This window comes from Stegostoma tigrinum, chromosome 38, assembly GCF_030684315.1.
Source record: "Stegostoma tigrinum isolate sSteTig4 chromosome 38, sSteTig4.hap1, whole genome shotgun sequence".
NCBI lineage: Eukaryota > Metazoa > Chordata > Chondrichthyes > Orectolobiformes > Stegostomatidae > Stegostoma > Stegostoma tigrinum.
Window position 1 is genome coordinate 12,472,304 of NC_081391.1, and position 27,825 is coordinate 12,500,128.

At 45.5% G+C, this 27,825-nt stretch overlaps 1 protein-coding gene across 4 annotated transcripts in view; it reads right to left on the bottom strand.

The window, feature by feature from the left end:
- LOC125447146 (somatostatin receptor type 5-like) overlaps window positions 1-27,825 on the bottom strand; it is an 80,441-nt gene that overhangs the window by 16,014 nt on the left and 36,602 nt on the right. The window lies entirely within an intron of this gene.

Genomic DNA, 27,825 nt, shown 5'->3' on the forward strand with positions numbered 1-27,825 from the left:
TCTCTGTGAAACCTCTGCCCTTACACTTACAGCAATCACATGGCATCTAAATTGTGCACAGTAAGATCCCACAAGTTGCCACCTGGGATCAACTGGAGTCATCTGCCTCAGGGATTTTTTTTTGGGTGAGGGGAAATCTGTTTTCGCCAGCACTCTCAGAGGGAAAATTCCTGCTCCCCCTTCAATCGTGACGTACAGCCTACATTACCCACCTGAGAGGGCAGACGGGGCCTACAGATCAGTGTCTCACCTCAGAGAAAAAGTGAGAAGTCACACGACACCAGGTTACAGCCCTGGAGACAGTAAGGACTGAAGATGCTGCAGTTGACAAAGTGTTTCGGCCCAAAACATTGACTTTCCCGCTCCTCAGATGCTCCCCGACCTGCTGTGCTTTTCCAGCTCCACACCAGGTTATAGTCCAAAAGTTTTCTTTAAAATTACAAGCTTTCACCTGGCAAAGGATTAGCGCTCCAAAAGCTTGTGATTTTAAATAAACCTGTTGGACTATAACCTAGTGGCATGTGACCTTTGATTTTGTCCACCCCAGTTCAACACCGGTACCTCCACATCATGGTCACCTGAAAATGGGAGTGTATGACAATGCAGTGTTCTGTCATTGCTCTATAGAATGGCGAGCAGGGCTAGATTACAACCACACAGGCCTGAGTGATTTTCTGAATGAGAGGCAAGAGTAGGGAAAGATTAGGTGCTTTCGGCAGATTTGCATCAGATGTATGTTCAGCTGGAAAGTGGAAATTTGGACAAAGTGAGTGTTTGTGGAAAGCTTGAGTTTGAGGAAGTGAGTGTTTTAGGGTGTGTGTTGGAGGGAGTAAGTATTTGGGAGAGTGAGTGTTGGAGAGAGTGAGTGTTTGAGGGAGTGAGTTTTGGGGAGAGTGAATGTTGGAGAGAGTGTGTGTTTTGGGGATGTATGTTTGAGGGTGAGAGTGTTATAGGGAGTGTTTGAGGGAGTGAGCGTTTGGGAGAGTAAGTGTTGGAGAGAGTGAGTGTTGGAGGGATTATGTGTTTGAATGAAAGAAGTATTTGAGGGGGAATGTGTGTTTGAAGTAAAGTGAATGCTTTGTAAGCAGACCTTTTTTAGATATGCTGCAATTTTTCTCCAGGGTTGCAAACAATAACACAGTCCTGATGTCCACTGACCAATCTAACACAGATTGATGTTCAATTCCAGAGAGTGCAGGACAATCCTGGAGAATTGGAATGCACCCCTTTTCCTTTATTTGCCCCACATTGACATAGGTGCGGTTACAGAGAGGTCAGCACAGCTCCGATGGCAAACTGCCAACTGCTGCAAATGAGGAAGAGCTAGCAAAAGTGCTCACTGGCTGGTGGTGAGAAGGTCACCACCTGTGAGATCCTTCTTGTGCGTCTGGTCGGTCTGTGCCACCGCACACTGCCCTCGAGGTGGCTGCGGTGGGGGCTAAAGACTGTCACACACCTCCTTCTGGAATGTGACTTTGCAAATGGAGTCTGGAGAAAGATGCAGCGATTTTTTTTTGTTGAGAAGCTCTGTGATACAGGACTCTGCGCTCGACATTCTGGTCCCCGGGACACACACTGAGACAAATAGCAACTGCACCTGGAGGACCATCAGCCTGGTGAAAGATGGTCTTCGGTCTGCCCGAAACTTGTTGGTCTTCCAGAGCAAGGAGTTGACCTTGACTGAGTGTTGCAGACTGGCACATTCCAACATCCAGGACTGTGTGCTGAGGGATGCACTAAAGCTTGGGACAGCTGCTGCCAGGGTGCAGTGGGGAAAGACCACAGTCTGAGGTCTTCCTGCTGAAGGTAAATGTGGATCCGTTCAGTTATCGGACCCTACCAAAGCCTCAAATATAACCACATAAAAGTAGAAATGCTCTTGCTTGTTTGTTGGATAGAGCCAAATTCCAATGTTTGCTTAAAAACTGAAAAGAACTCTGGATGCTGTAAATCAAAATGAAAGCAGAAATTGCTGGAAAAGCTCAGCAGGTCTGGCAGCATCTGTGGAGAGAAATCAGAGTCAACAGTTTAGGTCGAATGACCCTTCCTCAGAACCTGAACTCAGAGCTCTGTGGAAGGGTCACCAGACCCAAAAAGTTAACTCTGATTTCTCTCCACAGATGCTGTGAGACCTGCTGAGCTTTTCCAGCAATTTCTGCTTTCATTTCCAATGTTTGTTTGTTCCTTCATATCACAGAGTATAGTACCGTACTGCTTCAGTGACTATGCATGTACATGAAGATATTTTAATTGAATAAAATATAGTTCCGAAATTTAAAAATAAAAGCTCTGAATGTGCTCCTTTGCAGTTGCCTCAAGCAAGCAACCAAGGAGGAACGGATAGCATGGGATGCTATTCTCTGAGGACACAAATGAGTGACGGACTCAATGGGTTCCAATAGGTTAACATTCACCCCCCCATCCCTCTATAAACAAACTCAAGGAGATGGAAATATCAAATGATTATTTTTAAACTATTAGCTAAACAGTTTTGCGTGCTATTGTTGGGACTGATGCTGTGGAATGTGCCCCTCAAGGGGATTATAGAGGAAAGAAAAATCTGAATTTACTTCTTTTTATATATCCAGAAGTGTTATCACAACTTTCCCACCATCAAATCACCGTGGCTTGCTTTTCAGTTTTTAACAACTTACCAATACCAGCAATTACCTGTGCAAGAAAATGAATTTGTACCTCACATCCTCACGCCATCGTCAAAGAGCTTGCAGCCCAATGAAGTACATTTTGAAGTGCAATCACTGGAGTCACGTAGGAAATGCAGCAGCCAATCCACTCAAAACAAGCCCTCACAAATAGCAACATAATAACAAATAGGTCACTCTAGGGGTTCTTGTGGTGCGGTAGCATGGACTGGAATGCCTGGGTTCAAGTCCCATCTGCCCCACAGGTGTGTCACAACACTTCTGAACACATTGACTAGAAAAATCAGTTAATAATAATAAAAAAAGACAAGCAGATAATTGGTTCCTCGTGACATATGTTAGAGGAAAAAATATTAGTCAGAGCTTCATGGCGCAATGATACTGTCCCAACCTCTGAACTTGGAGGCCCAGTTTCAAGCCCAAACGGTTATAGATTGTGTAATAACATCTCTGAACAGGTAGATTAGAAAATTTAGGGTGGCTCAGTGGTTAGTATTGCTGCTTTACCTCACTAGGGACACGGGTTCAATTCCACCTTCGGGTGAGTGTCTGTGTGGAGTTTGCACGTTCTCCCTGTGTCCGTGCGGGTTTCTTTCAGGTGCTCTGGTTTCCTCACACAGTCCAAAGATGTGCAGGTTGGGTGAAATGGCCATGCTAAATTGCCCCATAGTGTTCAGGGATGTGTGGATTAGGTATGTTATATGGGTCTGGGTCTGGATGGGATGATGTGAGGGTCAGTATTGGGCCGAGGGGCCTGTTTCCATGCTGTGGTGATTCTAAGATAATTCTATGAATATCCAGCCAGGATACTAAGGTTGTTCCCCTGTTCCCCTTCAACATGGTTCCACGATAACTTTGTCTCCACATCAGAGAACAAATGGGATGACATATATAATACAGTTTCCATTATGTATATCTGTCACTCTTGCCAACCAGTCCATCCTTCCTTCAAATGACTGATACACCCTGACGTCCATCACCATCCAATTGTCATAACCATTCTTATGACACTTGCAGGGAGATAGAGCCACCTTCAGGAATGACCAGCACACTACAAACTGCCTATGAGCAATGTCTCAGAGGGTTATCTAACAAAAGAGTGGACAATCAGATGGTTGTCTGTCCCACAGATGCAGCTCCAAATTGAATCCTTACTTGAATGAAAGTGATGAGCATGTGAGGAATTAGGGATGGAATAGCCGTTTCAGCCCCTCAAGCCTGCCCTACCATTCAACAAAATCATGGCTGATCTGCCCCAGGTCTCCACTCCTCTTTCCTGCCAGCTCCCCACAACCCTCAAAATCCCGACTATTTCAAAAACCTATCTACCTCCTCTTCAAATACTCCACAGCTCTCTGGGGTAGAGAATCTCAGACATTCACTTGTCTCTGGGAGAAGAAATTCCTTCACATCCCAGTTCGAAATGAGTGTCCCCTTTATTCTGTATCCCCCTGAGATTTCTCCTATAATCTTCTCTCAACATTTACCCTGTTAATCCTCCTCAGAATCCTGTACGTTTCAATAAGATCACCCCTCATTCTTCTCAACTCTAGTGAATAAAGGCCGAACCTGTTTAGCTGTTCTTAATAAGGCAATCCCTTCATCCCGGGAATCAGCCTATTGAATCTTTTTTGAAGTGTCTCCAATGCAAGCATATCCTTTCTTAAATACAGGGATCAAAACTGTACACAGTATTCCAGGGGGCCCTATCAACACACTGTATAATTGTGTCAAGAATGTTCCTATTTTTAAACTGAACAGTAAAGGCCAAAATTCCACTTACCTTGTTAATTACTGAGATAGTAGGAACTGCCGATTCTGGAGAATCTGAGATAACAAGGTGTGGAGCTGGATGAACAAAGCAGGCCAAGCAGCATCAGAGGAGCAGGAAAGCTGACGTTTAGGATCGAGACCCTTCATCAGAAATGGGGGAGGGAGAGGAGGCTCTGAAATAAGTAAGGAGAGAGGGGGAGGCAGATGGAAGATGGATAGAGGAGAAGATAGGTGGAGAGGAGACAGACAGGTCAAAGAGGCGGGGATGGAGCCAGTAAAGGTGAATGTAGGTGGGGAGTCCTCGTTTTTCAAGGACCGCAACTTCCCCTCGACTTCCCTCAACCGTGTCTTTTGCATTTCCCACAACTCATCCCTCACACCCCCTCCCCGCAATAACAATCAAAATAGAATCCCTCTCGTCCTCACATACCACCCCACCAACCTCCGAATTCAGCGCATCATCCTCCGACACTTGCGCCATCTGCAATCTGACCCCACCACCAAACACATTTTTCCCTCTCCACCCTTATCTGTCTTCTGGAGAGACCACTCTCTCCATCTCTCCGTGACTCCCTTTTCCGCCCCACACTCCCCTCCAGCCCCACCACCCCTGGCACTTTCCCCTGCAACCGCAGGAAGTGCTACACTTGCCCCTACACCTCCCCCCTCACCCCCATCCCACGCCCCATGTTCACCTGCACATCTGCTAATGTGGTATACTGTAACTGCTGTTCCAGATGTGGCCTCTTCGACATCAGGGAAACCAAGCGGAGGCTTGGGGTCTGCTTTACTGAACGCCTCCGCTCAGTTCACAACAAACAACTGCACCTCCCAGTCGTGAACGATTTCAACTCCCCCTCCCACTCCTTGGACGGCATGTCCATCCTGAGCCTCCTGCAGTGCCACAATATTGCCACCCAAAAGCTGCAGGAACAGCATCTCATATTTCGCTTGGGAACTCTGCAGCCCAAGGGCATCAATGTGGACTTCACAAGCTTCAAAATCTCCCCTTCCCCCGACCACATGCCAAAACCAGCCCAGCTCGTCCCCGTCTCCCTAACCATTCCTCCCACCTCAAGCCCCACCCCCATCTCCTACCCACTAACCTCATCCTGCCTCCTTGACCTGTCCGGCCTACCTGGACTGACCTAACCCCTCCCTAACCCCCCACCTACATTCACCTTTACTGGCTTCAAACCCGCCTCTTTGACCTGTCTGTCTCCTTTCCACCTATCTTCTCCTTTATCCATCTTCTATCCGTCTCCCCCTCTCTCCCTATTTGTTTCAGAATCCTTCCCGTCCCCATTTCTGAAGAAGGGTCTTGACCCAAAATGGTCTTGCTCCTCTGATGCTGCTTGGCCCGCTGTATTCATCAAGCTCTACACCGCGTTGTCCATGGATGGGAGATTGCCTTGCGTGACTGGGCTGTGTTTGCAACTTTCTGTAGTTTCTCACGGCCCTGGGCAGAGCAGTTGCCGTCCTAGGCCATTATGCACCCAGATAGGAAGTTTCCTATGGTACATCTGTAAAGGTTGGTGAGGGTCCTTATGGACACGTTGCATTTCCTTAGCCTCCTGAGGAAGAAGAGGCCTTGCTGACTGTCTTGATACTGCACTCTTACCCAGAGTCCATGTGCTCTACTGTAACTTTATGATCCACATGAACTTTCTCCCTATTCCATTGAATCTAAGGAGCACAGAAGGACTGAGGATGAAATGCATTTATCCAAATTCTCTTTAAAGGGTTCACCTTAACTCTCTGTGGCCACAAGCTGCATTTTAAAAATTATGCTCCCAATTTGTGAATCGCGCTGTCTCTTACTCTGTGCCATCTGTGTTTGAATTTGCTACACAGCTCATCATCTCTGCAACTCCCCTAGCCAATCGGCGTGCTATTACAATTACATGCATATGCTCATTCCACTTTGTCGTGTGGGTTTATGACCAGTCTAAACATTTTTAATTCAAGGCAGACTGGTCAAGGAGCAGACAGGGACAGGAACACTGTAAAGGTTAGGCTTCTTTGGAATTCTGTTTACTGAATGTTAATTCCTAACTTTAACTATAGCTGGTACTCTCTGAGATACTGGGCTCCAATCTACAGATTTTTATTGTTTAACACATTGTCTTTTCATCCATCCATCAATCCATCCATCCATCTATCTATCTACATATATCTACCCATCTTATCTATCTATTTATCTATCTATCTGTCTATCTGTCTATCTATCTACCCAGCTTACCTATCTATCTATCTGTCTGTGTATCTATCTACCTATTTACACAGCTTACCTATCTATCGATCTATCTGTCCCCACCTATGCTGTGCTATTTAGGTCCACTGGGAAACAACTTGGTGACATCATCACAAGGCTGCTCCTGGGTCCTAAAGCCCTTACACAATACCTTCACTCGGAACAAGAAGCTGGCGCATGTGTTACTGATCCTGATGCCTTTCTGCGGCAGACCCTGTTGAATGTCCTCGCCTCTGAGCCAGGAGACCTGGGTGAAGTCCAACCTGCTCCAGGGGTGTGTAGTAACATCATTGAACAGGTTGATTCACAATTTAAAAAAAAAAATCTGAGCAGCCCTGGTTAAAAGAACCACAAAGCTGCCACAATGCAGACAGAGGCCAATCAGCCCATCAAGACAGCACTGATCCTTGAAACGTCAAACCAATTGTCTGCCTTTCCCCCCCCCCCAACCCTTCATAATCAACCACAGGGTCTCTTAATCCTGGAGGCAGGCTCTTGAGAAATTGGGTAATTATTTTTATGTTTTAAGGCGAATAATGACTAGTGTCACAGATACAAGAGTCACAAAGAGCTCACAGTGGCCTCTCTGCAGAGCCTAGCTCCGGAAGAATGGATTCATTCATAGAAAACGGTAAGCATTAATAAATAAAACCCACACATTTCGATGCTTCTCAAAGTCATTTTTAAAGCATGTACAAAAATCCCCATTAAAACAGCAAGGTTTGTTTTACATATATAAATTTCTAATGAGAATTTTAATAACAGAGACTGACAAATGAACAGTACATTTTGGGAAGCAGTCAATCCTACCAAAGAACTGTTTTAATTTACTCCCTGATGCAAATTTGCATCAATTTAATTTAAACAGTCCGGTGTCAATGATCTGCTGTGATGACGATGCATTGGAGAATGTGACACTATTTCTCTTGGAGGAGGGAAAGCTGAGAGTGCACTTTGTAAAAAGTGTTTGAAATCATGAGGGAGGGATCTGAGCAGGGTAACCTGTGAATGAGAGGGTGCAGAATCAACTGAGTTCATGAAAGAAGGAGACACGAGAGAAGATAAAGTATTTCTCCCTCTGCGAGGGATGGAGAAGACACTCCCTGAGTGTGTAGTGGAGGCAGAATGCAATGGTCAAAGAAATGGCAAGAGGTCAGATAGTCAGTGAGGATGCTTATGGGCTGAATGGCTTTGTTCCTTTGCATAACTCTGTGAGCTATAAGGGGTAAGCTGGCTTAGTAGGTGGCACTGCTGCCTCACAGCATCAGGGACCCGGGTTCAATTCCACCCTTGGGTGACTGTCTGGGTGGAGCCTGCATGTTCTCCCTGTGTCTGTGTGGGTTTCCTTCAGGTGCTCCGGTTTCCTCCCACAGACCCAAGATGATAGGTGAGGTGATTGGCCGTGGCTAATTGTCCTGGGGTGGATTGGCAACAGGAAATGCAAGGATAGGGTGGGGGAGTGGGCTGTTCTTTGGAGGGTCAGTATGGGCTGAATGGCCTGCTTCCACACTTTCGGATTTCTGTGATTATAAGGTAGTAGCTCTCGCTTCCTGTGAGCAACATTTCCTCTCCATGTGTTGCTGGAATTTCTCCCCACAAGTGATGAAAAACAGCTCTTACTTCAATGTTTCAATTTATTTCTTAAACTGTGTCCTTTTCCTGTAAACGTATTCACTCCTCCCTGTTGCCCCACAGGGCTGCTCTCCCATGAAAGAGAGAGAGATTACTGGTGGTAAGCTAAAGCTAAGGACCACCATGCTCTCAGGCAAGGGGCAAGAAAGTGGGATGACCAGAGAGTGCCCGCCTGAAGCAGAAATTGAATCAGTGCTGTTGACATCACTCTGCGTTGTGGACCTGCTGCCCAGTTCCCAGAGCTAACAGAACCTGTTGGGGACCAGTTGACTGGACAACTAATTTATGTTGCACAGTGATGCCAACAACATTTGCGCAATTCACCAGCTGAAGCAACTATGAAGAAGTCTCCTCAACTCCCCCCTCACCTGAGACATGGTCTACTGCAGATTCAACCATCACCCATCACTTCTCTTATTAGAGAGCAGCCCCATAATCTACTGGGGTATGCTGACTTTACTTACTCATTTTATAGTGATATATGTCTTTGACCTGACACACACATACACGCACACACATACATACATACACGCACAATCACACACATGCGCACTCTCACACACGTGCACACGCACACACACACGCACACTCACACACGTGCACACACACACATATATGCACACGCATGCTCACACACACACACACACACTCACACACTCATTCACACATACACACACACACACGCTCACTCACACACACACATTTGCACGCATACGCTCACTCACACCCACACACTCATTCACACGCACAGACAGACATACACACACAGTCTCACGTACACACACACACACACACTCACTCACACGTACACACATACACACACACGCACACACACATATGCACACACACACACACGCACACTCACTCACATGTACACACATACACACACACAGTCACACACACACATATGCATGCACTCAAACACACACACAGACACACACGCACAGACATACAGATAGGCATACACACATGCACACACACACACACACACACACACTCGTACACAGACAGATACACACGCACACTCTCTCACACACACGCACGCTCACACGCACACGGAGACACATATACACACACACACACACACTCATGCACACACAGACACACTCACGCACACAGAGACACATGCAGACACACATACACACAGACATTCATACACATGGACACACTGACACACACATACAGACACATACAGACAGACACACATGCACACACAAGTGTGCACACGCACTCATACACAGACAGATACACACACACACTCTCCCACACATACGCTCACACGCACACAGAGACACATACACACACACACACACACACTCACGCACACACAGACACACTCATGCACACAGAGACACGTACACACACACACTCATGCACACACAGACACACACATACAGACACATACAGACAGACACACGTGCACACACAGTCACACACACACACACTCACACACACATGTGCACGTAGCCACACTGACAGGAAGCTGTCATTCAGAGCTCAGATTTTATTTACAAACAGAAGTTATGTAAAGATGCCAGTGAATGAATCAGGTGCTGAAGCAATGCAGGGAACCATGTCAACGTCAGTGACAGAAAGAAGAAAGATTTACATTTACATGGTGCTTTTGACAACTCATAATGCTTTACATCCAATAAAGCCCATTGTTCATAGGAGCTTTCATGGTGCAGTGGGTACCGTTCCTGCTTCTAAACCAGGAGTTCTGGTTTCAAAGCTCCATCTGGGTCTTAGCGGGCCAAGGAAGGTGTTTTAAAACACAAATCACAGGGGTAAAAGTGGGAAGGACATCTGGTTGGCCGTATAATGGAGGGATATTGGAGTGACCACCATTACTATCCATTGCTCCAGGTTGGGAATGGGAAAGTCTGGTGAGATGGTTGATGTGGATCAGATCAGGTGTGAATAGCATTGGAATTTCAATCTCTTTGACCTATCCATGGTAACGGTGAGGTTAGATGTGCCTTCAGGCGGCGGGGTTCGAAAAGAAATGTTTCATCTGAAAGTTCAAACCTAATACCTCCAACTGGTCTAAACTTTTCTTTGATAATAAAGGCAAGTTGTTTTTGTCTTAACAGAGCCCAGTCTAAGGAAAGGGAAGTTTGTGATGATTTCACCAAGCAACAGAAGGCTTTACAGCTGCCGGCATGCTGCGTAATAAATCACAAACAACTCCAATCTGGTTCAAATACAGAATCAGACGATATTTTTTGTTCCTTCATGGGATGTGGGCATCACAAGCTGGGCCAGAATTTATTGCCCATCCCCTGGAGAGGGTGTGGGGGGGCTGCAAAAGGAGTCTTTAAAGACCATTGAGTCTTCAGAAATTCTTTCAAACAACAGCAATCCAGTCCGCAGGAACAGCAGTAGGCCATTCAGCCCATTGAGTCTGCTCCGCCTTTTGATAAGATCAGACCTGATCTGTGGCCGAAGTCCATCTGCCTGCCTTGGGCCCATATCCCTTGATACCCTTTGCTTAATAAAAAATTGTCTATCTCAGATTCAATGTTAACAATTGAATTAGCATCAGCCACTATTTGAGGAAGAGAGTTCCAAACCTCCCTTGCTGTTTGCATTTTGAAGTGCTTTCGAACACCTCTCCTGAATGGCCCGGCCCTAACTCCTAGATGATGCCCCCTGGTTCCAGAATCTTCAACCAGTGGGAATAATTTACCTTCTATCTGACCTGTCTTTCCCTGTTAATACCCTGAAGGCCTCAATTAGATCACTCTTAACCTTCTACTTGCTCGAGAATAAAGGCCTAATTTGTCAATTCTCTTCTCATAACTTACCCACTCAAGTCCAGTATCTTCCTTGTAAACCTGTGTTGATCTCCCTCCAGGGCTAAAGTATCCTTCCTAAGGTATGGTCCCAGATCTGCTGTAAGTGGGGTCTAGCCAAGGTTTTGTATAACTGCAGTATAACATCTGTAATCCCTATACACCAGCCTCTTAGATGCAAAGGCCAACATTCCACCAGCCTTCTTGACTATTTTCTGCATCTGTTCGTGACAGTTTAAAGAGCTATACACATAGAACATAGAACATTACAGCACAGTACAGGCCCTTCGGCCCTCGATGTTGTGCCGACCTGTCATACCGATATGAAGCCCATCTAACCTACACTATTCCATGTACGTCCATATGCTCGTCCAATGACGGCTTAAATGTATCTAAAGTTGGCGAATCTACTACTGTTGCAGGCAAAGCGTTCCATTCCCTTACTACTCTCTGAGTAAAGAAACTACCTCTGACATCTGTCCTATATCTTTCATCCCTCAATTTAAAGCTATGCCCCCTCCTGCTCGCCGTCACCATCCTAGGAAAAAGGCTCTCCCTATCCACCCTATCTAACTGTCTGATTATTTTATATGTTTCAATTAAGTCACCTCTCAACCTTCTTCTCTCTAATGAAAACAGCCTCAAGTCCCTCAGCCTTTCCTCGTAAGACCTTAGCTCCATACCAGGCAACATCCTAGTAAATCTCCTCTGCACCCTTTCCAAAGATTCCACATCCTTCTTATAATGCGGTGACCAGAACTGTACACAATACTCCAAGAGCGGCCACACCAGAGTTTTGTACAGCTTCACCATAACCTCTTGGTTCCGGAACTCGATCCCTCTATTAATAAAAGCTAAAACGCTGTATGCCTTCTTAACAGCCCTGTCAACCTGGGTGGCAACTTTCAAGGATCTGTGTACATGGACACCGAGATCTCTCTGCTCATCTACACTGCTAAGAATCTTACCATTAGCCCTGTACTTTGCATTCCGGTTACTCCTACCAAAGTGCATCACCTCACACTTGTCTGCATTAAACTCCATTTGCCACCTCTCAGCCCAGCTCTGCAGCTTATCTATGTAACACCTGAACTCCCCAAATCTCACTGGATGTCCACTGCCTTTAACTCTGTGCCTTTCAAAATATACCCTGATCTATCCTTTCTTGGTCTGTATTTCAATGAACTCGCACTTAAGCTTCACAGTTTACTATGAACAGTCTCTGCTTCATCCTATTTCGGTGCGTCTTCACCTAAATCCAAAATTCTAGTATCTCATCTTTGCTTATCTCTTACAAATGCTACATGAAACCCAATCATGTTCTGACCACTATTTGCTAAATGTTCATGAACAACTAGGTCACAAATTAAATTAGGCTCATTATTCATTACTCAATCTAATATTGCTTTTTCCCTTGTCATAGCCAAGACTTATTGCCATAGGAAGCTATAGGAAGGATAGGAAGCTATCCTGGACACACTCTAGAAATTCACAATCTTTCTGGCAGGTGTTTTCTGTCTCTGCACTCTATATTAAGATTAATATCCCCCATTAATACCGCTGTTCCTTTGATACATAGCTGCCTAATTTCAACATTTACACAATCTAGCTCTGCTGAGTTGCTACCAGGTGGTCTGCATATAATACTTGTTGTGATTTTAGCTCCTTTATGGTTCTTCAGTTCCACCCTTAAGGTCTACACTGGGTGCTAACCTCTCTTTACACCCTCCCTCACTATCAAAGTGATTCTGTTTTTAATCAGTAAAGCTACTCCACCCTCTCTGTCCCTCCTGTAATCCTTCGAACTCGGTCTGGTCAGTCCCCGGTCCTGGCCGTCTGTAGCTATGTCTCTGTAATAGCTACGCTGTCACTGTTTCTAATATGAACCTGTGGCTGGGCGCGTTCAGTTTGTTGCTTACACGCCTTTGCATTTGTATAAAATGTGGCTGTACACTCTATCCTGTCCTTTAGTAATGTTTTATCATTTCTCCATACACCTTTCACAGTCCTGCCTTGTTCATTCATCTGGCTCCTGCTGTTCATCCCATTAATCTCTCCCTTCTCCTGGCATCCAGACCTGCTGTTCCAGTTCCCTCCCCCGTGCTGCTCTAGTTTAAACCCTTCCTGAGTGGCACTGGCAAACTTTCCTGCCAGGAAGTCAGTGCCCGTCCAGTTTAAGTATAGCCCTTCCTTTTTGTACAGGTCCCACCTGCTCTGGGAGAGATCCCAATGATGCACATACCTGATTCCCTCTCTCCTACACCAGCTCTTTACCCATATAACCCACTGTACTATCTTCCTATTACTAGCCTCAGCAGCACGTGGCACAGGCTGAGTCACATTATTAGAGGTTCTGCTTCTTAACTTTCTGCCTAGCTCCCTGAATTCCTTTATCTCCTGTCCTGCCTATGTTGTTCAATCCACTGTGGGCCAGGGCCTCTGGCTGTTCACCCTCCCCCTTCAGAATGCCCCATGCCCGCTCAGAGACGTCTTCAACCTTGGCACCCAGGAGACAACACACCATACTGGAGTCTTGCTCGCAGCCACAGAAGCGCCTATCTGCGCCCCTGAATACAGAGAGCCCGACTACCACTGCTCGTCGGCATTTTGACACTGCCTGCTGTACGACAGAGCCAGTTGCCAACATCCTGGCTGCCCTGATTGGCAATCTTCCCAACGGTGTCTAAAACAGTATCGTTGCTTGAGAGGCAGACAGCCACAGAGATCTCCTCCACTGGCTGTCTGACCCTCCTCGTGGTCACCCATCTATTTGCCTATGCCCCTGAAAGTCCTGTCTCTGACGCTTCCCACCTCCTTCACACTCCTACATGGGACCGACTGCAGCTCCAGCTAACCCATACAGCCTGACAGGAATTGTGGGTGGACACACTTGCTGCAGATGTACTTGTCAGAAATGTTCAAACTGTCTCTCATTTGCCACATCTCAGAGGAGAAATGTACCACCCTGCCATTTCTAACCCTTTAGCAACTGCTAAATAAATAAATCTTACATAGTTATTTAAGCTATAGTTATTACTTACCAATCAAGAGGTTTACTAAATGTACTACCCTGCAAAAAAACAGTCCAAGTAATCCACCTGACATATTAGATGTGAAACGTTAACTCTGTTTCTCTCTCTACAGTCACTGCCAGACCTATTGAGTTTCTCCAGCATTTTTGGTGTCAGTTTTGGACTTGCAGCATCTGCAGGATTCTTTTTTTAAATTCATTCACAGGATGAGGGCATCGCTGGCCAGGCAAGTATTTATTGCCAATCCCTGATTGTCCACAGGGCAGTTACGAGTCAACCACATTGCTGTGGGCCTGGAGTCATATGTAGGCCAGACCAGGAGAGGATGGCGGTTTCCTTCTCTAAAGGACTTCAGTGAACCAGATGTTTCAACAATTGACAATGGATTCATGGTTATTTCCAGATATTTATTGAATTCAAACTTCACCAACCGCCTTGGCAGGATTTGAACCTGGGTGCCCAGAATGTTATCTGGGTCTATGGATTAGCAGTCCAGTAATAATACCTTGAGGCCACCACGTCTCCTACCTTCATGATGGCAATCCAGTCCACCCACTCCTACAACACTGTCCAAGATATTAATCTGTTCAGAGGTGCTGTTACCTCTGGAGTTGGTAGGACATGAACCTTGGTCCTCCAGGCTTAGAGGTATGGACACTACAAGAGCACCCCCACATTGCTCAATTGTTCTGTGCTTGATTATGTGAGACTGGTAACTGATCTAAAATCAATCTAAAAACTAAGAGCAGAAACAACGTGGGAACATTTTAGACAATTGTACAATGTTCAATAAACAAAGCTCTTGTATACATAGAATCTAATATCATCCCTACAAAGGATAGAACACACTGCAGTGATTGTAACAAGGTCAGCTAGGTGGACCTTATAGAATATGAATTCCCTGATTGGGTCTGTCAATCTGGTCCAATCAGGGAGCCCTGGCTGACAGATATAAGCAGGAGTGTTAGGGGTTCTGTTTACTCTGAGAGCTGGCTCTAAGGAAGCTGAATTAGTGTCAAGGATGCTCCACATGTAAATAAAAGGTGAGTTGGTGACAACATAGTGGCCTCTGTGGAGTTATTTCATTTATTACAGCCTCCCAACCATGTCTCATATCTCTATAGATGTTTCTTCTTCAATAGCTTATCCTATTTACTTTTAAAGACTGTTATTGAATCTACTTTCACTGCCCTTTTAAAATTTGCCTTTCAAATTCTAACTGCTTGTTACATGTTGTTGTCACCTCTGTCTCTTTTTCCCGATCAGTTTAAATCTGCACACTGGCCCTCAGACCATTGGAAATAGTTTCCTTTTACTTCCTCTATCTAAATCATTCACACAGACTTTCCCAGGTGCAGTGTCTGTGAAGCTCTGGCAACACAGAGACCATGATGGGATAGTGTAGGGGGAGTGGCTTGGATTGGTACACAGCAACATCGAGGGCCGAAGGGCCTGTTCTGCGCTATATTGTTCTATGTTCTATGATCTGAGACATGGTTCTCCTGGGGTGGATAACGCACATTGTACCCTGACTTCTGCTTTTACCCCAGGTGCCCAGTGGAAAATGTTGCTCTTTCCCAACTGTTGCAGGCTGGTAGGTTCCAGGACTAGGTGCTGAGGGGCACTCTGACTTTGGGGCAGCCCTACCAAGGCACAGTGGGGAAAAGTCACCATCCGAGTTTTGGCGGAGGGCCTGACAGCCAGGACTGGTTAGCACAGTTGGCCGGATTGTTGGTTTGCGGTGCAGAGTGATGCCAATAGCATCTGTTTGATTCCTGCACTCACTGAGGTCACAGTGAACGTTTTAACCTTGCCTTATGGCTGAGGTCCACTTGATAGAGTGGGCTGAATGGCCTAAATGTGCTTCTACATTGTATCAGCTGATGCCACTGTCTCTACCTCTTTGCCACTTTTGCAAACAATGGAAAGTTTGATTATTCTCAAGCCCAAGAGATATGACAAGATTTGAAATCTCACTGTTTGCTTTTGGAGACGTTCTGCATATCCTGACTCACTCTCTAATGAGAGAGAAGACCTATGGTCCAGTAGGGCGATGATGGCTTCACACTGAAGCACCACCCCAGCTCCTCGATACCTCATTCTGCTGTGGGTATAGCTTCTGATCGTATGGTCCCACTTTGCACTTGGATGGTCAAATGAAAACATGTGATTTTGTCATCGTACTTTCTATCGGACCTGAAATGTTTTGTTACGTATTTATAGACAGTGTCTGAATAAGCAGCAGGAAATCTTCCACAATTCCACATTTTTTTTAATCAAAGCCTTGCTACAGACTCAGTCTTGTCCTTCCTTGCAGTAGACGTTGACATACCATTCGCCTTGCACCTGCGGTCCAACTCCTGAGCCACCTTCAATGCTTTGTGTTGTTTGTTGCTATAACTGAGGCTGATGGCCATTTATTAAAGCTGTTGTTAGCCTCCCTGATGCCGCGCTGATACAGTCAAAAACACCCAGTAACGGGAGAGATTAAAGAGCTGAGAGCTTGATATTTGCTCAGGCTGCTCAGTAGCAGTTCCCCCATATTACTCACCTTTATAGAAAACAGATGGCATTTGAAAGAGGCGATGATGGATCCATTAATCTCGAAGGAATGTGAGTTGCGGGCCTTTGCTGCCGAAATGAATGTTATCTTAAAGCCAAGGCTCAGTGGGGAAAGAACACTGTCTTTCTACTGAAGTTAAATGGGGGTCCGTTCAGTTAACAGGCCCTCCCTGTACCTCAAATGCATGTAAACATAATCTTGTGCAAGGAGGAGATGCCTTTAAGTTGTTTGTTGGATATAGTCAAAATCCAACATTTGTTCAAAAACTGCAAGAGCTGCAGATGCTGTAAATCAGGAACAAAAACTGAAGTTGCTGGAAAAGCTCAGCATCTGTGAAGAAAAACATCTGAGTTAACGTTTCAGGTTTGGTCTGAGGAAGGGATAACACAGTGTGGAGCTGGAGGAAAACAGCAGGCCAGGCAGCATCAGGGGAGCAGGAAAGTTGATGTTTTGGGTTGGGAACCTTCTTCAGAAATTACCGAACCTGAAATGTTAACTCTGATTCTTTTCTTCACAGATGCTGCCAGACCTGCTGAGCTTTTCCAGCAACTTCTGCTTTTGTTCCTGTGTTTGTTTGCTTTCTTCACATGTTAACGTAGATAACCAAGCCGCTTTAGTGACGATGTATGTATATACATATATATATATGATTTATGAACAAAGTATATATTTTTTAAAATATGAATGTTATCATAAAGCCCTTTTAATATTGCAGCACCCCCTCAAGTTCAGCTGCAGTACCCCAGCCTCGGTGATCGAGAAGCATCATAGGCAGCCATATTCAGAATAGCCCCATTTTAACCAGCCCTAGCTGCAAGCAGCCAGTTTCCGTGGCAACATCTAGCCCACTCTCACATCCGAGCGATGCAGCAAAAACATGTGGGTCCTTCCCCAGAAATAAAGAGAGGAACTGCATTTATATAGCGCCTTTCACCACATCAGCCAAGTGCCTGGGAAGTGCTGACGCTTTCAGATGCGTGGGGCATGTGGCAGCCGATTTGCCTGCAGCAGGCTCCCACAAATGGTGTGGGGGTGGATTGTCTCCAGATTATTTATTCTCTCAGTAATGTTTCAATCTCGCCTACATTCCACGTCAATGCAAAGCTTTTCTTTCCTTCCACCCTGTGGAATCAGGAGGATGTGACCAAGTTGAAGCAGCTCAGAAAGAAAAGCCAAGAAACGAGTCTTGCTTCTCTGTGAACAAAGACGTATAGACAATAATCACCTTGTCTGAATGTTTAATGGGTGGACTGAATGGATTAAAATGATCCCACATGTTGAGGTGGATAGATCACAGGAACATTGACTAAAATAGTCACTTGACAGTACAGAAGTAGATTATTGATTTACAAATTGTGCCAATATTCCCCTCATCAGGACACAATCACAAAAACACCAGGTCTTTGACAGAAACATGGTCTGTATTACATGTAAAGAGGCTGCTGATTTGTTAGTAAAGGGCAAATCCCTTGCCAACCAGTGAGAATGCTCTTTTCTTGCAGTAGATTTAGATTTGAGATATTTATTGTCAAGTGTACTCAAATACTGGAGTACAGGAGTACAGTGAGCAGTGTATAATGTTATCGCACACAGCACAATCTTAGGTCCCATGGTAGCTGGGTACAAAAATAGCTTAGGTCCAAAGTAGTAAGAGACGCAAAAGATAAAAGTTAAGCGTTACTTCATAGAACAGTGGAAAAATAAAGAAATAAGCCAGTAGGTTACATTAAAGTCTTTTGTAGTTTAAACCAGGAAAATAAAAGTTCAATAGTCTTTGAGTTCTCCACATACTGTGGTCTCTGGGAGACCTCGGCTGCCTGTTCTCACCAGCACTGCAGATATGGTCACTACTGCTAAAACTACCATCTCTCCAATATCTCCCAGTGCCTCAGGATCCCGGGCAGGATCTATCTGCACGCCGAGCCGAGAGACTGCCATGAGCCGCCAAGAGGCCAGTGGATTTCACAAGCTTCAAAATCTCCCCTCCGCCGACTACATGCCAAAACCAGCCCAGCTAGTCCCTGCCTCCCTAACCATTCCTCCCACCTCAAGCCCCACCTCCATCCCCTTACCCACTAACCTCATTCTGCCCCGCTGACATGTCCATTCTCCCTGGACTGATATACCCCCCACCCAACTCCCCACCTATATTCACCTTCACTGGCTCTAACCCCACCTCTTTGACCTGTCTGTCTCCTCTCACCCTATCTTCTCCTTTATCCATCTTCTATCCACCTCCCCCTGTCTCCCTATTTATTTCAGAATCCTCCTCCCCTCCCCTCCGCCATTTCTGAAGAAGGGTCCCGACCCGAAATGTCAAGCTTTCCTGCTCCCCTGATGCTGCTTGGCCTGCTGTGTTCATCCAGCTCCAAACCGTGTTATCACCAGTCAGAAGTCGTTGATTCCTCTGAAATTTGGTATTCTTGCAATTCTGTCCTGATGAATGCAAGGTGAACTATTTGGGCAGCGTGTATCCTTTTCCAGAATTATTTACCCGCATTGCATACTTCATGAGAGGGTATTCCATCACCTCCATTGTAAAGAGATTCGCAGCCAATGGCGAGCATTTGCTTTTGTAACATTGGAGACTGAGCAGCCAATTTGCACCCAGCAAATTCCTTGCGAATAACAATATGAAACTTGTCAACACAAGCTAGTGATGCTATCAAGAGATGATTGTCTCACATGCTACTCCAGCCTCTTGCGCAAAAACATCTTCCCCATCTGCCCAATAGGGGGCTCTCTACCACGACGGTGCTCCCTCAACACCAGAGTCAGCAGTCAGTCTAGATGTTTGAGCACAGAACTCCAAAGTGGGGCTTTAGCCCACTCTCGAAAATGGAAAGAAGTTGGTACGCTTCCCTTTATTGGTCAGTGCATTCAGTGTAGAAGTTGGGAGGTCATGTGGCGGCTGTACAGGACATTGGATCAGCCACTTTTGGAATACTACATTCAATTCAATTCTCCCTGCAATAGGAAGGATGTTGTGAAACTTGAAAGGGTTCAGAAAAGTTTTGCAAGGATGTTGCCAGGATTGGAAGGTTTGAGCTACAGGGAAAGGCTGAATAGGCTGGGGCTATTTTCACTGGAGTGTCGGAGGCTGAGGGGTGACCTTAAAGAGGTTGAGAACATCATGAGGGGCATTGATAGGCTGAATAGCCAAGGTCTTTCCCCTGGGGTAGGGGAGTCTAAAACTAGGGGGCATATGTTTAAGGTGAGAGAGGAAATATTTAAAAGGACATAAGGGGCAATGTTTTCATGCAGAGGGTGCTTGTGTGTATGGAATGAGCTGCCAGAGGAAGTGGTGGAGGCTGGTACAATTACAACATTTAAAAGGCATCTGGATGTGTACATGAATAGGAAGGGTTTAGAGAGATATGGGCCAAATGCTGGCAAATGGGACTAGATTAAATTAGGATATCTGCTTGGCATGGATAATTGGACCATAGGGCCTGTTTCCATGCTGTACATCTCTATGACTGTATGACTGAATACCACAGACTACCCCATGGCTAATTTCTCTTCAAAAGCTTGTTCTCAATCATTAGCATCCTAATTGTTCAAATCTCAGTCACAGTTTCCAACTCGCTATGAATTGTGCCAGGGAATTAGATTGTTTTTACTTTGCCATTTTCACAATTTTCTAAAATTTCGATTAGTGTGTAACCATTTTATTTGCAAACTGTGTTGAAATGTAGCTGTGAAGGCTGTATGCGATCTCTGAATGCAATTACGATATTACCATGATGTCTAGCTTCTTCAAACGTTTGGTAACATTTGTGCTGCTGATTGAACAAAAAGGAAAGATGACTCAGAGCAGTCACTGTCTGCAACAGGCAGGTCTAAAGGATGCTGAGAAAGGCTATAGCTGGATGAGTTACACACGCCTCATCAAACACACACACACACATGTATACGCAGGCACTCCTACTTATGCAAACATACACGAAAACATTCATACAAACACATGAACACAAGCACTCACATATATGTCTCTCAACTGCACTCACAATCACCCAGACAGATAGATGCATTTATGTGGACTCCCAAACACAAAGGCGCACACATGTGCCCACACACATGCATCAGCCCACACACTGGCAAACATGCTCCTCTGCAAAATGCAGTCATGCACATGCATGCATCTGTGTGCATACAGTATTGCACAACATACTTGTGTACATGCACTCATGTGCACATCTTCATGCTTGTAAATATTTGCGTGCACATCAATTCTTAAACATATGCTGATGTACAAACATGCCCATAGCCACACAGACACATGTACACACAAAGACACACGTGCATACATACATGCACACAGACACACATATACACATACACACTCACAAACAAATATATACACACACACACTCATACACATATATAGAGCATTTTAGAACATTACAGCACAGTACAGGCCCTTCGGCCCTCGATGTTGTGCCGACCTGTCATACCAATCTCAAGCCCATCTAACCTACACTATTCCATGTACGTCCATATGCTTGTCCAATGACGACTTAAATGTACCTAAAGTTGGCGAATTTACTACCGTTGCAGGCAAAGCGTTCCATTCCCTTACTACTCTCTGAGTAAAGAAACTACCTCTGACATCCTCGTGCTCGCCGTCACCATCCTAGGAAAAAGGATCTCCCTATCCACCCTATCTAACCCTCTGATTATTTTATATGTTTCAATTAAGTCACCTCTCAACCTCTTCTTTCTAACGAAAACAGCCTCAAGTCCCTCAGCCTTTCCTCGTAAGACCTTCCCTCCAATCCGGGCAACATCCTAGTAAATCTCCTCTGCACCCTTTCCAAAGCTTCCACATCCTTCTTATAATGCGGTGACCAGAACTGTACACAATATATATACACACACACACTCACACACACATATACAGGCATTTACACATACATACACAAGCACACACACATTCACAGACGCACACGAACACATAAGCAGACACACACATACAGACGTACACAACTCCCACACACACCCATACACGTGCATCAATACAATTGGTGGTAACCCAACAGTATCTTTGCTGAAATCTATGAATGCAGCTCAGGAGTTGGACAGTCATCAAGCCTCCACATACCTGAGTTCTTTTCAGCCACTTACACTTTACCAAGCTGACAGTGGGAGGATTCCAGAGCCCAAGCCCATCCTAAGGATATCCAGCTTAACTCAGAGCAACCAATCTGGCACTTGTTCATATGAAAGAGTAGGAGCAGAATGTTTGTAGGTCGCATGCTTTTTAAGAGCATCATAAATTGCTTGGAGTGTGATGTGGACACTGGCTGGATTCCAGTTGAACCAAATATAAAACTGAGGTTAAAGTTTGTCAAAGAAAGCGTTGGGCTCATGTTACAAATGTAGATTATAAACCATGGGATCATAGAACATCTGGAACAGAAACTGGCCATTTGGCCTTTCATGCTGGTGTTGGAATATTGAAACATCTGTCTAATTTCAACTCACAGCCCGATTGTGGAATAAAACCAGAAGAAAAGGAGCAGAATTAGGTCATTTGGCCCATCAGGTCTGCTCCACCTTTCAACTTTGGCTGACGTAGTTCTTAACCCCATTCTCCTGCTTTCTCTCCATAACCTTTGATCCCCTTACTAATCAAGAATCTATTTGTCTCTGTCTTAAATACACTCAATAACGTGGCCTCCACAGCCCTCTGCGGCAATGAATTCCACAGATTAAACATCCTCTGGCTGAAGAAATTCCCCCTTGTCTTAGTTCTAAAGGGTGTCCCTTCGCTCTACGCTTGGGTCCTAGTCTCTTCTACTGTGGAAGCATCTTCTGCCTGTCCTCTCTATCCATGCCTCTCAGTATTCTGTAAGTTTCGCTCACATTTCCCACTCATCCTTCCAGGCGCCATCAAATACAGATTAAAAGTCCTCAGGGACTCCTCATGTGACAAGCCCTTCATCTCCAGGATGATTCTTGTAAATCTCCTCTGGATCCCCTCCAATGTCCTTCCTTAGATATGGATCCCAAAACTGCTCACAATCTGTTCTCCCAGAGCCTTGCAAATCATTCCTCTTTAAGTTCTCATCATATTGCCTTTCGTAAGTTCTAAAGGAATCTGATTCCACTGTCTTTTCATATGGTGTGTTCCAATCCTCATATCCTCCATGGAAAAAAAGTTCTCCTGATTTCTCCCATGCACTCTTTCAGCCAATTATTCCATGACATGACCCACATACTATGGGAGAAAGCTTCTCTTTGGCCACCCCCATCAAAACCCATCATCATTTTGATTCATTTAATCCCCTATTAGAATCTACAGTGGAGAAGGATGCCATTCAGCCCATTGAGCCTGCGCCGACCCTCTGAAAAGATTCCCACCCATGCCCCACCCCCATAACCCACATGGCATTTTCACCATGTCTGACCCACCTAGCTGTCACATCCCTGGACACTATAGGACAATTTCGCTTGGTTAATCCACCCTAATCTGCACGTCTTTGTGACTGTGGGAGGAAATCCAGGCAGACTCAGGGAGAATGTGTAAACCCCACACAGGCAGTCACTCAGGGGTGGAATCGAAGCGAGGTCCCCGGCGCTGTGAGCAGCGAACCACTGAACCACCATGTTGCCCTTGAGCTGCCCTGCTGAAGGCATCTTTCCCTAGTCTCCCATGGACTTTGACCAGAGATGAGTTTCAGGTTCAATCTTTCCCTAGTACTTTTCTGCTTCAGTTGGTGACCCACATTGCCTTTTGATCATCTTTACCTCAAAGTAGCACAGACAACCAGCCACTCAGAGGTTCCATACGCACACACAATGGTTGCCTGCCAACACATTGTTTTCCACTTCCTGAATTCACTGCCCCACACAGACCTCAGGTGTCCATAGAATAGAGAAGAACAATTAGAGAGTACATTGCTCCTGGTTTTTATTCAGACAGCTTTATTGGGGCATGGGTGTGACTGATGTTTAGCTCATCCCTAATTGCCCCTTAAGAGGGTGATTGTAAACCACTGCAATCTGTGTGGTGTACGTGGAGCTACTAAGTTCCAGAGTTTTCACCCAGTGAAGGAATGATGGCCCGGTTCCAGATCAGGACGGCGTGATCCTGGAGCGGGTGGGGAGCCTGTGGCTGGTGTTCTTCCCCTGCACCAGTTGCCCTTGTGTTTCCGAGTGGCAACATTCTCTCAAAGGCACTCAGATATCAGCTGCCCTTGAGGCAATGTCCTAGTGGTATTATTGCTGGTCTTAATCCAGAGACCCAGACAACATTCTGTGGACCTGGGCTCGAATCCCACCATGGCATGTGGTGGAGCTTGAATTTGATAAAATATCTGGAATTAAGAATCTAATGATGACTGAATCCTTCGTCAATTGTAAGGAAAACCCCATCTGGCTCACTAACGTCCTTTAGGGAAGGGAACTGCCATCCTTACCTGGTCTGACCTGCATGTGACGCCAGACCCACAGCAATGTGGTTGACTCTTAACTGCCCTCTGGGCAATTAGGGATGGGCAATAAATGCTGCCTGGTCAGTGATGCCCTCATTCCATGAATGAATAAAGGCTCTAAAGGACGGTCGGTGTGCCAGCGTTGACTCCCAATTTTGGAAGTCGCCACTGCATGCAGACTTCAGAGGCATACGCTAGAAGGAAAACAAATTAGGGAGAATGCAAGATAACATGGTGTGAAGCTGGAGGATCACAGCTGGCCAGGCAGCATCAGAGGAAAGCTAATGTTTCGGGTCTGGATCCTTCTTCAGGTTTCTGAAGAAAGGTCAGCCCGAAACATCAGCTTTCCTGCTCCTCTGATGCTGCCTGACTTCTGTGTTCATCCATCTCCACACTTTGTTATCTCAGATTCTCCAGCATCGGCAGTTCCTACTATCTCTAGAGAGAATGCAACTTGGCCGTAGAGGTAGTGGGTATGGATGGTGCCGTCAAGTGATGAGTTGCTGCAGTGCATCTTGCAGATGGTACACACTGCTGCTACTGCGTGCCAGTGAATCTCAAGGAAGCTGTAAGCTGGCCAAGTGAGTTGCTTTGTCTTGGACAGTGTCAAGTGTCTTAATGATATAGGTATTCCTAACTATTTCTTTAATTCGGGATGTGAGTGTCGCTGGCAATGCCACCACCTGCTGCCCATGTTTAATTGTCCTTGACGATTTTCTCTCAGCAATCATACCACTTTGTCCACACTGTGCTCACACTCTACATTACTGTCAAGATTTCAGATCTCTCCGAGCTGAAGCCTGCACATTCCACATTATCCTGATCTGAAAGATCCTTCTAAGAGAGCAGACCCAGGTGAAAGTTTAAGCATTGCCTGCAGTTTGCATTGTACTCGGGTCAGTATCTGTGTCGCTGAGCCTGTTAAGCTGTTCAGCATTGCAGAGCCAGTTTTTCTGAATTTCAAAAATGTATCTTATTCATAAAATATATCGTTATATACAAAGATAGTCACTGAAGCATTTCGGTTCTGTGCAGTAGCATTATCAAGGAAACAAACAAACATTGGAGTTTTGACTCTGTCCAAACAAACCAAAGGCATCCCTTACACACGCAAGACTTTATTTACACACATTGAGGCATCAGGAGGGTTTTATAACTGTTGGAACCCCCTGTTAACTTCAGCAGAAAGACCTTAGGTGGTGGTCTTTCCCTACTGCGCCCTGGGAGCAGCTGCCCCAAGCTTTAGTATGACCCTCAGCACGTAGCCCTGGACCTTGGAATGTGCTAGTCTGTAACACTCAGTTGGGGTCAACTCCTTGTGCTGGAAGATGAACAAGTTTCAGGCAGAACCAAAGAGCTCCCTTCACCACATTGATGGTCCTCCAGGAGATGTCGACGTTTGTCTGGGTGCATATCCCAGGAAACGGATCGTAGAGCACAGAGTCCAGCATCACAAGCTGCATGGGGTGAACCGCACCAAAAAACACTGTATCTTTCTCCAGAGCCCATCAAAGTCATTTGGGCAGAACGCCTCATCACCAGAACTTTCCAACAAGCACCAAGACATCATTTGGCTGGCGGTGAGAAGGTACTAACTGTGATATCCCTCGTGTACACTCGCACACTGCCCTCGAAGCGTTTGTGGGGGGCTAGAGACTGTCGCACATCTCCTTCTGAAAGGTGCCTTTGCACAGTAAGTGTGGCAGGGCCAGTGTCATGTGGAAAGTTAACCCTTTCAGTTCCACTTCAAAGTCGGAAGCACACAATCTAGGAGGTCAGGAAATGATTGAACCTCCTGTATTGGTACCCCTGGCCAGAAACCGAACTGTGAACATCAAGCATATCGACTTGTACGGAGAGACTCCAGAGTGGAACAGCGTGGATAGAGAAAAGAAAAACCAATTCCTCTTGCCCTTTCTAAAACATTTCATTTGCTCCAGTTTCATTTCACTTGTTCATTTGAAATGTTTATCCCTCGGGCCGTGTTTCTGACATGGAATGGGCATTGTAAGTATTAAGACCATTGTTACACTGAGGAGTGGAACATGATATCTGCAGACAAGTTGAATTTTGCTAGAAATTCTGTCATTTTCAATGAGAATGGTTTGTGATGCACTGATACAAATCTTTTATGAATGAAGTATATTTCTGGGATAAAAGGTCACATTGTCTGGATGAATGCAACCAGTCCATTACTGAAGGTAAATGATTATTTACTAATGTAGCCAGGCTCACACAATGTTACAGGCCAATCAGTCTTTTTTGCCTGCTGATGAATTGGCCATTTTTATCATGCTCCATCGTCAATTCACCCAGATCATTGTTCGCAACTTTTCACCTCTATCTCTTGGAAATGGTTGAAATGACCTAATGTGACATTACACTGAGGCCCCCAGTTGCCGTTCCAGGGGCAAGGGTGGGAGGCTGATGTCAGAGTATCCAATGAGGGACAGCAGTGGAACACCCCTCTGCCTGCCATAGCTCAGTATTGATCCACCATTGAATTGTCTGACACATTTCCAAAACCTGCTGTGCGAAACATAATGTACCATCTGTCACTCCACTATGGGCGACTGTGCCTGCTGTGGTCAAGGTCCAGAATGTCCCCCATATATCTCTCCATCTCTCTAACTTGCTGGCCTGCTGAAACAGGTTTCAGAAAGCCCTATCTCAGTGACCCTGCTGACGGCCAGCTCTCCTGTTATCTCCTCACCTGGGCTCAGTGTAAACTCCCATCTGCTGGTGAAGTGGCCTGGGGTAGATTGCTGTCCTAAGGGTGCTACATTCCCACAATCTTCTTCTGTTCAATCTGTTCAAACTCAGCTTTGTTATTTTCCATTAAAACCACAACCTTGTACAATTTGCTGGAGAGACTTCCATTCATCTTTGAGAAAAAGACTAGCATTGATATAGCACCTTCTGTGACCACCAGCTCCCTCAAATTGCGTCACAGTCAACAAAGTATGGTCACTCATGTAATGTGGGAAACCAGCCCACTGAAAGCTTCCGCAGGTGTCATAGAACATAGAACATAGAACAGAGAACATAGAACAGAGAACATAGAACATAGAACATAGAACAGAGAACATAGAACAGAGAACATAGAACATAGAACATAGAACAGTACAGCACAGAACAGGCCCTTCAGCCCACAATGTTGTGCCGACCATTGATCCTCATGTATGCACCCTCAAATTTCTGTGACCATATGCATGTCCAGCAGTCTCTTAAATGACCCCAATGACCTTGCTTCCACAACTGCTGCTGGCAACGCATTCCATGCTCTCACAACTCTCTGCGTAAAGAACCTGCCTCTGACATCCCCTCTATACTTTCCACCAACCAGCTTAAAACTATGACCCCTCGTGATAGCCATTTCTGCCCTGGGAAATAGTCTCTGGCTATCAACTCTATCTATGCCTCTCATTATCTTGTATACCTCAATTAGGTCCCCTCTCCTCCTCCTTTTCTCCAATGAAAAGAGACCGAGCTCAGTCAACCTCTCTTCATAAGATAAGCCGTCCAGTCCAGGCAGCATCCTGGTAAACCTCCTCTGAACCCTCTCCAAAGCATCCACATCTTTCCTATAATGTCAATGCGAGAATGGTCGGTTAACTTACTATTGTGATGCTGACTTAAGGGGTAATGGGTAGCGCAGTGGCACAGTGGTTTGC